This window comes from Sus scrofa, chromosome 9 (assembly GCF_054392235.1).
Source record: "Sus scrofa isolate SSC_HxYL_T2T_F1_AM1 chromosome 9, Sscrofa_HxYL_maternal_Yorkshire_Landrace_v2.0, whole genome shotgun sequence".
Lineage (NCBI taxonomy): Eukaryota > Metazoa > Chordata > Mammalia > Artiodactyla > Suidae > Sus > Sus scrofa.
In genome coordinates this window covers 87803323-87817632 of record NC_139391.1, presented here as the reverse complement: position 1 = coordinate 87817632, position 14310 = coordinate 87803323, and the positions used below count along the sequence as shown (strand labels likewise).

Here is a 14310-nt window from a genome sequence, read left to right as displayed (position 1 = left end):
CAGTGGAACTGGTGTCTTTACAAGAAGAGAAAGAGACACCAAAGATCTTTTTCTGAGAAAACAAGGTAGGAAGATAAGTCTCGCCAAAAACCAATGCTGATAGCACCTTGATCTTTGCCTCTATCCTTGAGAACTGTGAGAAAATATATTTCTGTTGTCAAAGATACCCAGCCTGTGAAATTTTATCACACCAGCCAGAACAGACCAGGACAGGCCTAGAGTCAGTCTTTTTGTCTTCAAGTTCTATATGGCCTCTTTCTCATTCTCTAGGGATATGGTTCTCTAAATCTGAGGTTAGAGAAACCAGGAAGCATCCATTTGAATATCACTCCTCTCTAGTACTGATGGCAATTGAGAGGAAAAGAGGGAGGAGATTGAAGAGGTAATTGTTCAGATAGAAATAAGCTGATTGGTTTTAGAGATAAAAAGAGAGAGACTTGTTAAAAGTAATACCTCTTATTCCATCTTTATCTTTCCTCATGAGTCTTGTGCTGAAAACCACCTCTTGACTATAAGGAAACACCTACAGATATGTCAATGAACCTGACACCTCAGTAAGACTTGATATCTCTGGCTTCTACTACTGCAACCATCTTATTTCTCTTTTATATCTTGGCTACTCCTCACTTGTCATTTGATTTTCCTTTCTACAACCTTGTAATAATATATTCTAAGATTCTATCTTTGGCCTCTCTGACCCTTTTCTCTTGTTGGCTAGGAGAGGTCAATTGTTCCTAAGATTTCTATCAAATTTCTTCTGTTTTACAACTGAAATTTATAAATCTATAGTCCTGTGTCCTCAGGTTCCATTACCATGCATGTGCTCTGGATATTTCCAATTAAATTTCTTAACCACAAAGTATTTCGTTTATGTCACTCACCTTCATGTATATTATGTATGTACTTGTTTTACCTTATATTAATACTCTAAGACATGGTATTAGTTCCACTTTAAGATGCTGACTCTTAAAGTGGTTAATTTTCCAAGTCATAAAATAAGTCACATAAGCAAAGATCATTCAATTGTCAGGCATAAAGATATTTAAACATGTCTAAAACTTCTGCAAACAAGTCTAAAACACATCTAAAATGGAACTTTAAGTGTTACTGACATTAGATGCAAATGTTCTCCACCTCTGAAATTTCTTAGTTATCAGCACTATCATTTTCTTAATCAGCCTGTCATTAAGTCTAATATCTAGAACTCAATAAGTACTTATTGAAAGTGCAGTGAAATGACTAAACAAATGGTTCTTAAAAGTTAGTTATCAATTTAATGCCTCTATGAAATCAGTTATAATATTGTTAATCATTCCAAATTCTTTATTCCCACTCTAGTCACCTAGGATATTAGAAAGAACAAACAAGAGAATGAGCAGAGAAACATGGATATTTGGATCCATATTCTGTAAGATATATCTTATTGTTAAAGCCAATGTGAAGTTGTCGTGAGGATTTAAAGATAAATTTATCTTCAAAGTTGAATAGTAAAAATAAACCCTTTATTTTTAGTTACATACTGTTTTCTATGTACAAATCACATACTTAGCACACAAAATAGCAATAATACTGGAAATATGGCCCCTCAATATTATTATTGGTCTTTCTCCCAACTAAAGTTAGGTTTAAAAAACAAAGGCCTAAAATATTGTAAGTTAATATATTGCCTGATGTAGTTTTAAAAATTTAGGAAGTAATATTGGTGACTAGTGACAATATAAGGAAGATTAAACATTTCTTAATCAAAATAAATGTTTATTCTGGTCTGGAGACCATTTCTTATTTGATCATCCTTGGAAAATATAAAATGTCAGAGCCATTATTTTTTATTAACTGGATCTGGCATGGGCATAAATAGTAAATTGAACTGTCTTTTTTTTTTTTTTTTGGTAGGACATTAAAAGAAAATTAGGCTGGAAAACTATTCAGACTCAAAATATACCACATGTAGATACTTATAGATGGGTAAAGCCAATTTTTAGTGGAACTTTTATTTTATAAACGAGTATGTCACATAATTTTGGTAAAATACAAATAACCTGTCTTGTCACACAAGGGGTAGTTTGTATGTCTGGCTCATCACAATTTTAATTGTAAATCTCAGGAAATGCAGAATATGACAATTAGGTTAGGAAGTGCTCAATGGATTGCAGAGTAGTAAATTTTATTAAATTTCTTCATAAAATAACATTGACAAATAATCTAATACAGAGCTGTTTGTGCATTACTAGGTATTGCTGAAAGAACAAATAGGCAGCTCCAAATTCACTCAGAAAATGAATTCTACAGTTTGTTCACAGTAATTTACAGGTTGTTCTGTGATAGAACTTTAAAAGTGACTTGGGTCTCTCTCCAAGCAAGTCTTTAAAATAGACATGTCTAATAATCGAAAACTGCTGTTTTAGTGCGTCATAGGGAATCAAATATAAATCGGTCTCTAGAGACCATTAGGTTAATAGTTTAATATGAGTTATAAAAGAAATGTGAATGAAGGAATATCAATAGGAAAAAATATGGGAATAATTTGATGTAAGATACAAGCTGGAAGATTTAGGGGAAAATAAGTATATCTCTTGGGCTTTATGTTCTTTAGCCGGCATGATTTTTGATGGTGTCAAAAGCCCCAAACCATTTGTTTTCTATGACTTGCTAGATGAATAACTGTGGCACATGGGAGTTCCCATTAGGGTTCATTGGGTTAAGAACCTGATATAGTGTCCATAAGGAGGGGGGTTTGATCCTTGGCTTCACTGAAGTGTAGATCAAAGGTGTGGCTTGGATCTGGCTTTGCAGTGACTGGGGCATAGTCAGGGAACTTCCATATGCCACAGGTGTGGCCCTATAAAGAAAAAAAATAAAAGCCTACGGCACATGTACTTTTCTTCTCATAATGGTTGACAGTGTTCCAGGAAAGTAATGTCCAACCCCCATTGTCGCTAATATCAAGTATAATATGGTATGTTACATTCAGTAATTCAGGTTCAATAATAAATGTTTTATGCCATGGTATTTCTACATGTCATTTACTATGGCCTAAAAAATGATCTAGACTGAAAATGGTTCTGATCATTCTCTTCAAAATCATCTCTTTCTTATCAGATATCCATAAAGTAGGAAAAATCACTTTGACATGGTTACTCTAATACTAAAATAGCAATAATGCATTGATTCTTTACTGGACTTCCCTGTATAATATGCTGGGGTATTTCTCACAGCTTTTAGAATGCTGTGGCAATTCCTCCTACCCTGCCCCCAAAGCTGGAAAGAGTAAATGCACATCCAAAGCATGGCTGCACATGGCCATTCACATCAGAATATTTTTCTTAAAACTTAAATGACTACAGATATGATCATGTTTATATATTTTCTCACAAAGTATATGAACTATGACTCAAAAATTTGGATTACTACCCCAGTGACCCCAAACTAAAACTATATTTAAATCTTTTCATTTTTCTTGAATCCACCTTAAAAATGTAAAGAGGTAAAGGTGATGCAGCCTCTTCAGGATTCTATAGTATTTCCTGATGTCATGAGTCTTTTGAAGCTCTTTATTACCAGAATCACTGTTGTTTGAAACGACAATGTATTATTGTCTCAAGTAGATAAGAATTGTTATGGATGGAGTGTTTGTGTCCTTCCAACATTCATGTTTTAAGTTATACCTCCCAATGTGATGATATTTAGAAATGAGGCTCAAGAGCAGCAGGACATTATACCCCCAAATATGCTACTTTGGCACATTGATTATCTCCAGCCACAAGCAGGTGAAAAATAGCAAATGCAAGGAGAAGCTTTCTCTGAGCTCTCCTTATCTGCTTAGAGACAGATCCTCCAATTGGAATTAAATTGTCATCAGTCTTCTCCCTGGCCCTTTCATCAACCAGGGAAGATTGAGTTTTATCACAGAAGAGGAGACTGGAAGTCCACACCAGACCCCTACAAACAGTGTCACCGCCTATCACACCTCCCATCCATTCTTCCAAGGGCCCATTCATCTTTCCTAAAAACCACTTACATTCCCCTAAGAGGGCTACATCCTCTACTCCTTCTGCTAATGATTGGTGATATTTAATCTTGAATTCTAAGCCACCTTGGGGATTTACTCATTTTTTTTCCCTGAGTGGCTCCCATGTGTACATACTTCTGTTTTTCTCTTGTTACTCTGTCTTTTCTTAGAAGGGCCTCAATCTAATAACTCCTAACAGTAGAGGGATGTTATTTTTCCTTTCCTAGAGGGCTTTGGTAGGTAATTAGGTTTAGAGGAGGTCATGAGGGTAGGGCTGGTGTGGCAAGACAGGATCTGTGCTCTTACTGGAGGAGACATGAAAAAACTTGATTCCTCTCTCTTTCTTTCTACCCTGTGAGGACAAGTAAGTGAAAAGATGGCTGCCTGCCAGCCAGGAAGAGGGCCCTCATCTGGAACATAACTGGCCAGCACCATGACCTTGGGCTTCCCTGCGCCCATAACTGTGAGACATAAGTTCCTGTACATGATATTTGTTATGACAGTCCAAGTGGATTAAGAAAAGCATGGAGTTTACCAAGAAGCTTAACCCTGGATTTTGTCCTGCATGTTCATCTGGGTCACTGTCTGCCCTGTATGGCATATCTGTTGTTGACACATGGTCTCCACAGGACAAATCCTCACACTAGCAGTAGGCCTTTCCCCAGTGGGGCCTGCCATTATTTACAACTTCCAACAGGGATACCCAGGGTGATCATTTTAGAATAAATGTCAGTCACCCAGATAAAACTGACTTTAATGCCTCTGAATGTGTAAAATGGTATTTCCTACTATGCTGTCTTACATTTAAAGTCTGGAATGATGAGATGAAGAAGAGATGAGGAAGGATTTCAATGATGTCATAATTGGATTTGTATTCTTCACTTCATTATAAGGTTGGTTTGGACACCTCTCCCCATGAAAATAATAAGCGTATGGGACAGCAGGTAACAAACCTATTGAGGTTAGGGTGGGTCTTGCTTGGCAGTGATGAAATCAAATTTGTGGGAACAAGGACTCTGATGTGAGTGTTTTCAGGATTCTGGGGAGGGAATTCAAGGTGGTGGGAGGTGTGCATTCTTATCGGGTTGCTGGGGCAGGATCTCTGCTGCAGGTAGAAATGGGGAATTTAAAGAAGGCACATTTAAGGCATATAGCATGGTCTTCAGTCCTATGTCTGAGTTCCAGTGGATTAGGAAGAGCAGATCATTTGTGTCAAACTGAGATTTGTTAACTGGAGATTACTTTCTATTTACTTGAACACTAGCATTTTTTTGCAGTGTAAAAACCAAGGACTTTGGAGATAGATTTGAGTCTGAATTCTAGCATTTTCTTTTAGTAACTTAGTAGTCATTAGCAAGTCACTTAAACTCTCTCAGTTTCAGTTACCTTATCAGTAAATTTGTGTAAATACCACATTTGCCAAATTATTGCTATAGGTTGATCATGTCTGCAAAGTATCTGACATTTGTCTGGGTATCTATTAGGTAATTTTTATATTATTGTATGCTCTAAAACATAATTTTTTGAAAAATTTGCACATATTTTATGTGCTTTGAGTAAAATTTAGTTCACCAGTTTCTCTAAATAGGTAATAGGTTTAACATTAAAAAAAAAAATCACTAAGCTTCTTTCTCTTCTCTTTACTCATTTATGATGTATTTTTAAAAAGTTCTTCTTGGGCCCTAATCTAAAGAGTAAATTCCATTTTAAAAAAACAGTCCCTTTACCTTTTTTCATGCGGGTAGAGGGAGGATCATCTAGATTTCAGAGTATGATCTTCAGGACCAAAGTTTCATTAATTTTACTTCCCAGGGGAAAAAAAGCCCTAAAACCTGACTCTGGGATTTTTAGAACATTTTGTTGATGGCCAGTTTCCCTAACTCTAAAAGGGTATTTACCATCCTTTTAGGCAGGACATAAAGATTAATTAGTTAAGATTGCAAAGTGCTTTAAGCATGAAATGTTGTATGAGATAATAGGATAAATATTAATAATATCCTGTTAGAAGTACCCAGACAGCCAGAATAAGGTAACTAAGAAAAACAAATTGCAGTGCTTGGTATGAAATTGAAAATCACTAATGGAATGAAAGTTTGTTCATACTGGGAGCAGTGTTGCATCATGTATAATGTAATACCAGGTCATTTTCAATTGTTTTAATTGCCATGAGCAACTGATCTTTAGAGCTGTTCCTGACAAGCTCTTGCACGGCCTTAATGATCATAAAATGGTGCCAAAGACCAGCATTATCCCTATTGAACATTAAATGGTATCGACCCCCTTCACTGGGTCCATCACTCAACAGACTCCTTAAAGTAATTCAGAGCACAATTAACATTAATTAACTTTACAGAAACCCCTCCAAACTCTCTGCCATTTTAAGACTCCAGACAGTGAAGAAAAGTAAAGAGGCAACTAACAAAAAAGTTATGAATCCTCTTGTGAGAGCCATCAATTAGGTTAAGTAAAAGATTCCTAAATTTTTATAACCCTCATTTATCACTTGCTACTCCTGATAAGTTTATCCTGTGTAAAGATATCTTTAAAGTCGTTCAGTCCTAAAAGAACCATTCATCTCTGTACTTCACACCCACTTTAAAGCTGAGTGGCAGCTTCCAAATTTATGTCAGAATAAACCAGAGTCACAAGTGACTACCACTGGGCCCTACAGAAATGCGAAGCAAGTCCCTGTCAGGTATGCAAGGGAAGAACGTTGGCCTGCCCTTCTCTTCTCCATTTCTGGAGAACTGTCCTGGGGAACTGTATTTCTGCTTGTAAGTTGCAAGTGACTAACACAGGTTTTCTCCAGAATGTCCTCAATAATAAGAATCTACCATTAGTTATGTGCATGACTTTTTACATGTATTAGCCATTTAACCATGATTGAAAGTCTATAAAATAAATATTTTGATAATTTTAAATTTGTTAACAATATATTTGCTTTTATTCCAACCTCCTGAAAGCAGTGGCTCAATAGTTTTAGAGCTGGTGATCTAAATCTATTTGAAATCTAAACCTATTGTACTCTTTTCTTTATAAAAATAGCAAAGTTGAGCATTCACTGTATGCAAAACATGAGATTAACTATATCTGCAGGAAGGATGACAAAATATATCACACTGCACTATCCCTCAAAGAGAAAACTAGCTTTTTTTTTTTTTTTTTTTTTTTTTTGGTAGGTAAAAGCCCAAGGGGGAAAAGAACTAGAGAGAATTGGTATAAGTTCACTAATAGAGACCTCAGCTGGCTCAAAAGTATTCTGGAAGAGGTCATGTTTCACCTAGACTTTAAAGTTTGAAAGAAAATAACTCCTAATTCTGTATATTCAGTCATAAACTACCAAGACATTTAGAATAAGGAAATCTTGTTTTCATAGCTCTTAGAGTATTTCCATGATACTTCATTAACATCTTTGGATTTTAGATCTTTACTTTTTAAAGATCTTCAGCAGGATCATAACAGAATAAACTTCCTTTATAATTTTATTGGGTTTGCCTGAAAGCAATGGTATCAAATCCATGATTGTTGCCTTCTTTCAAGGATACTCAAGATTTAAAAATATATATTTTTAGTTTCATTCATAGAGGCTGCTTATTTACTCTAAGATACTTTTTCTTCCAAAATAATCTTAGACTTTTTTTTTCCAGGGCCATATGAAACCTAGAGCCACACGGTAGTTTGGACCATTGTCCAGGAGACCACTGACTCAAACTCTCTTCTCACACTGAGCAGGACTGCCAGGTAGGGCCACTGAGGCTGCCTGATGCCTCTATTGGAATGAACTCCATCAGGAACAGTACCTACTGGCTTTGTGCATTATGACAGCCAGATAGATCAACTGCCCTTTTGAACTGAAACAGGATTTGAGGATCATGAGCTTTCTGCTGCTTTCAAGGGGATCCCCAGTCTAGGAACGGAGGCCCCACCAGCCTCAGACTCACCAGTCAGTATATGTTCTTCATGTGGGTAGGGCTGATGGATAAGGCTTCTTCATACCACTGCTGGGCTTCATCTGTGTTTCCTCCTAACTCGGCTGACTGGCCACAGTATAAAAAAACAAAAATTGAGAAATGAAAATAGAAACTAAATTGTGCACCAAATACTCAAAGATATAGCAAGCTATAAACATACTTCTGGGTTGGTGACTTTGTATCGGCTTTGGAAGAAAGAGTGTGTTTTCAGTGTTTGTTGTTTTCTTCCAAAGGTTTTTCTTTTTAATATCTTAACCCAGTTTAAGTTCTCTAGCCAATGCACGGGAATGATTAACAACAGGCTTGTGTAGGGCTGAAGGTGGAAAATTTACTTTTAAATTTATGAGTTCTCTTTGTTTTTTGTTTTTTTGCTTTTTAGGGCCACACATATAGCATATGGAGTTCCCAGGCTAGGAGTTGAACTGGAGCTGCAGCTGTCTGCCTATTCCACAGCCACAGCAACACTGAATCTGAGCTGTGTCTGTGACCTACGCCACAGCTCATGGCAATGCTGGATCCTTAACCAGCTGAGCAAGGTCAGGGATTGAACCTGAATACTCAAGGATCCTAATTGGGCTCATTAACTCCTGAGCCAAGAAGGGAACTCCTGAGGAGTTCTAATTTTTTGTTGCTTATATTTGATCCTAGATAAAAGAAAAGATATAGCAAATTCTTCATCAAGATTTAAGGAGGCCTTAAACTTTATAACATGGGTTAATATTGGTTATTGATCGACAGTTTAATGTGTATTAATGAATGCTGATAATTTGCCTGGAGCTGTGTTAGAAAGTGGAATAAATGATGACTAAGACTTGACGTCTTTTGAGATACCTTCAATGTGTAATCAATAGACAAAATACAAAATATTTTACAAAGTCAATACAGTTATAGCAATGTGAATGGAATATCAGATTACATTGTGACATGGGATCACTTCACTCAGTCCAGGATAGGCAGAGAAATCTTTCACTTGGATTTGTGTCGCAATTTGGAAGGCAAATGAGTAAAAACAAATGGCCTGTTATACAGTATCTCCTTCTCCAAGAATAGGGGGATTGTAAGAATACTTGAGAACCAATATTTTTTCTAAATAGTTTCTTATTCAAATTGATAATTGTGTCTAGGTCCAAAAATTTACTAGGAATTTCTTTTTCCAAAGAACATTTGCTTTCCTCCCAACAAAAAGTTGCCTGAACCATTTATGGAGTCATGGTCTGATGCCAAAAATTATCTTTCCTTCTGTCATTACTTCCCAAGTCAGGAAGATGTAAGTTTTATAAGGCTTCTTCTAGGCAGTTTCAGGTAGCCTCTTTGACTTCATGGTATAGTAATGGAATGAGAAGGCAAGTCAAACTTCCTTACATTTTTTTTATTTTATTTTGTCTTTTTGCTATTTCTTTGGGCCGCTCCCACAGCATATGGAGGTTCCCAGGCTAGGGGTCGAATTGGAGCTGTAGCCACTGGCCTGTGCCAGAGGCACAGCAATGCGGGATCTGAGCTGCGTCTGCAACCTACACCACAGCTCACGGCAATGCCGGATCGTTAACCCACTGAGCAAGGCCAGGAATCGAACCCACAACCTCATTGTTCCTAGTTGGATTTGTTAACCACTGCGCCACGACGGGAACTCCCTTCCTTACATTTTAAAGTCCAGATCATAAAAAAGTAAGCATCATCTATTCATGTATTCATTAAGCATGTTTGAATGATAATATAAAAGATGTGAAAACATTATGACTCACCCTAAGATGATCATAGCTTAGTGGAACCATTGTTATAAAGTATGATAATGCATTTCAAAGTATCTCTTGGTGTGAACATTTACTAAGGGCTATGGAATAGACTTTTCTAGGGAATAGAGAGAGCTGCTCTGAAGACAAAATAATGCAACTGGATTTTTAGAGATAGCAAGTGTAGGAAAACCTGAACCGTAATCAACAAATTGCTGGAGGCTCAGCATAGGCAAATATGAGAGTTAAAACCTCCAGGGGGACCCAATCATAGGGGGTTCCTATAATATTGTGACATTTACCTCCAAGAGTTTAACCTGATTCTTGCGATAAATAGTGGAGATAAAATCCTCATGCTTCTAGCAGGTAGAAGGACAAAAGAACCATTTAGAATACACCAGTACACTCACTTCTCAACAAATCCTGACCTCCAGAGAAACTAGTTAACCAGAGCCTGACTTTCTTGGATGTTTTCAGACTCTGACCTGGGAGAAAGGGAACACTCCACCCTAGTCAGCTCTCACATTCTGCCTGAGAGAAGGGAGGTACCCAACTCCAGCCTTCCTGTCACCCTATCCTATCTAAATGGGAGAAAAAAACCCTGAGAAACTTTTGTGAAGCTCACAGTCTAGAGGTTTAGGCTCACTAGCAGACTAATCACTAATCATAGGACTATAGAAAGCCTCCCCTGCCCTTAAACCTTACCATGACATTACTAAAAGCCTATTTATAGTAGTTCCTTTAATTCAGTATCATGTGAATGAAAATCAAACCACAATGAGGTATCACCTTATACCTTTTAGAGTGACTGTTATTAAAAACAAGAATTGGTATAGCCATTATGGAAAACAATATAGATGCTTTTTGAGAAATTAAAAATAGAATTACCATATAATCCAGCAATTCCACTTCTGAGTATTTATCCCATGAAAACAAAAAACACTAATTTGAAAATGTATATACACCCATTTTCATTGCAGTGTTATTTACAAGTCAAGACAGGGGAACAACATAAATGTCCATTGATGGGTGAATGGATGAAGAAGCTCCGTAATATATACGGTATAGTATTATTCAATGATAAAAGAAGAATGAAAGCTTGCCATTTTGCAACAACATAGATGGACCTCCAGGGCATGAAGCTAAGTGAAATAAGTCTGGCAGAAAAAGAAATACTTTTTATCTCACTTATATATGAAATGTAGCAAAAGAACAAACAAAACCTCAAGCTTTCAGATATAACGAACAGATTGGTATATCCCTGAGGTGGGGCAGCAGGGTGGGAGAAAGGGGTGAAGGAGGTCAAGATACCAATTTCTAGTTAAAATATAAGCTATGGGGACTTAATGTATAACATAATAACTGTAGTTAATAATACTGCATTGCATAGTTGAAAGTATCTAGGAGAGTTGATTATGAAAGTTCTTATCCTAAGGGAAATAATTTTAAATATGTATGGTGATGGATATTAACTGGACTTATTGTGGTCATTGTGTAATATATACAATATGTCAAATCATTGTTATACACCTAAAATTATGACATTTTTAGGTTAATTATACCTCAATTAAGACAAAAGAAAAACTGGAATAAAAGGCCTTTGTTTTCAGTGATTCTGAAAGTATAATTGCAATAGAAAATGGGAAAACTAAAGTACACCCTTATCACATGATGATGTTTTACTACTGCTGGAAATAATTTTCAATGTCCTATTTCTCTTCTTATAGGAGGAGAGTCCTTCCTTGGCCCATCATCGTATGTAAGCAGAATAAATCTTTGATTGCAATAATTTGCAAATGAACTAAAATCTAAAATTTTTGAATTTAAAAGAAGAGAAAATTTGCTCCTCTTTTTGCTATTGAAATGTGCTCCACTCTAAATAATTTCTTGTCCTAAATTCTATCATAAGACACTTGACACCATTCACCTGGAAAATGCAAAGGACCATATACCTAAGGGACAAGGCAGATGAGTTGAAATGAAAATAAACAAGTCACAAAGATTTGCATAAGCACTTTTGTGTATTTGGATAGAAAACATTGAGATGCAAAAACTTACATAATGTGTAAATTCTTTCTCTGAGCGATAGTATCTTCCATAGATGTGAGTCTTACTAATATCACTAATCCATATGAATTTCCTTTACACAAAAGCTTATATTATCCTCCTTGGATCTAGTCCATTTTCCATGTGAAGTTAAAATATCATGACAGTTTCAAACCTCTGATATTTTGTGTATACCATTCACAAAATATCACTGGGCCTAGGTCTCTGTTAGTCTAGAGTCATCCTAAATTTGTCTATCCTGAGTGCTGGACTTCCTTAAAAGTCAATATGAATCCTGAAATCATTACTTTTTCCTGCTATGTCCTTTCATTTCCCATTCTGAGTTCGCCTTTCTTTTCCCCAAATGTTTTAACCTCATGAAAACAACATTCACGTCAATCATACTCATCATTGTATCTCTTATGCCACCTAAAATCACGCTGACTTGGAAAAAAAGTAAATTTATAAAAAATATGCCATGTGGATACTTATCAAAAGGAAGCAAAACTAGCTATATTAAGTGCAGACTTAAAGGCAACATTATGGATGAACGAGGGCATTACATAATGATAAAGGGGTCAATATTCCAGGAGGACATAATAATCCTTAACATGTAAGCATTTAACAACAGAGCATAAAAATACCTGAGGCAAAAATGATAGTACTGCAAGGAGAAATAGATGCTTTTACTACCTAATTGGAGGCTTCAATACATCTCTATCAGAAATGGACAGATCTGGCAGGCAGAAAATCACTATGGACACAGTTGAACTCAGTAACAATAACAATCACCAAGATATAATCTACATCAGTAGACTACTTTATCTGACAGCAGCAGAACATACACTCTTCACCAAGACAGAGCATATTTTGGGCCATAAAACACACTTTACCAAATTTAAAATAATAGAAATTTTATGATGTCTGCTTTCAGACCACAATGGAATTAAACTAAAAATCAGTAACAGAGATAACTGGAAAATTCCACAACATGTGCAGATTAAGTAACACACTTCTATACAACAAAGTTCAAAGACAAAACCTCAAGAAAAATTCAAAAATACTTTGAACTAAATGAAAACACAACTTTTTGAAATTTGTGGAGTTATGTGAAAGTAGTGATTAGAGGGGAATTTATAGCATTAAGTACATGTATTACAAAAGAAGAAAGATCTAAAAATAAGTTATCTGAAGTGTCCAACTTTGGAACTAGAAAAGAGCAAGTTAAATCCAAAATAAGAGAAGAAATAATAAAATTTAAATCAGAAATCAATAAAATTGAAACTAGGAAATCAATAAAGTCAGCAAAACCAAAAGCTGGTTCTTTGAAAAAGACAATAAAGTTTATAAGCCTGTACCAAGGCTAAGTATGAAAAAAAAGAGAGAGGACACAAAGTACTCATACAGAAGTGAAAGAGAAGACATTACTACAGATCCCAAAGATATTACATCGATAACACAGGAATACTATGAACAACTCGATTCCCACAAAGTTGACAGAAATGGACCAATTCCTTAAAAAACAGTCTTCCAAAATTCATACGGGATGAAATAGACAATCCAAATGGGCCCATATGTATTAAAATATTGACTCAATAATTAACAACCTTCCAAAACAGCACCAGGCTCAGATTCACTGGGGAATTCTACTAAATATTTAAGTAAGGAATTATATCAATTTGCTTTTAGATAATAGAAGCAGAGGAATACTTGAAAACTCATCCCATTAGCCCAGCATTACACTAATGCCAAAACCAGGCAAAGACAATACAAGAAAATTACAGACTAATATCTCTCATGAGAACAAATGCACAAATCCTCAACAAAATATTAACTAATGAAATCCAACAGTGTACAAAAAAATTATATACCATGACCAATTTATGATAACAAAACTAAACAAAAGAACCTCTCAGTAAGTTAGGAATAGAGGGAAATTTCCCCAACTTGATGATAAACATGTACAAAAACCTTAATTACAGCTGACATGATACTTAATGAGAAGAAGCTCAAAGCTTTCCCACTGGGATCAGGAAAGAGAGAAGGATGTCCCCATCACACATTTTTATCATACTGGAAGTCTTAGCTAATGCAGTAAGACAAGAAAAGGAAACATAAGGCATACAGATTGGTAAGAAACAAGCAAAACTGTCTTTGTAACAGACGGCATGATTATTTATATAGAAAACATGAAAGAATCAACAACAATGACAAAAATCCTTGACCTAATAAGGCAATTATAGCAAAACTGCAAGGAAGAATATGAATATGCAAAAGTCAATTACTCTCTGTATACCAGCAATGAACAAGTGGAATTTGAAATTAAAACCACAATACTATTTTCATTATCTCCCCCCAAAATGAAAATACTTAGTTATAAATGTACTAAAATCTGTATAAAGTCTATATGAGGAAAAACATAAAACTGATGAGAGAAATTAAGGCAAAATACATAAATGGAGAGGTATTCCATGTTCATGAATAAGAAGACACAATATCGTCAAGATGTCTGTTCTTTCCAACTTGAACTATAGATTTAAGGCAATCCCAATCA

The 14310-nt window shown here is 35.7% G+C and overlaps 1 long non-coding RNA gene across 2 annotated transcripts in view; it reads right to left on the bottom strand.

Annotated features, from left to right (window-relative positions):
• LOC110255478 (uncharacterized) overlaps positions 1-14310 on the bottom strand; it is a 165231-nt gene that overhangs the window by 29417 nt on the left and 121504 nt on the right. For both annotated transcript variants that reach the window (XR_014815892.1, XR_014815893.1), the window contains exon 3: positions 7951-8046. This is a non-coding gene — a long non-coding RNA (uncharacterized LOC110255478). The remainder of the gene's footprint in view (positions 1-7950; positions 8047-14310) is intronic.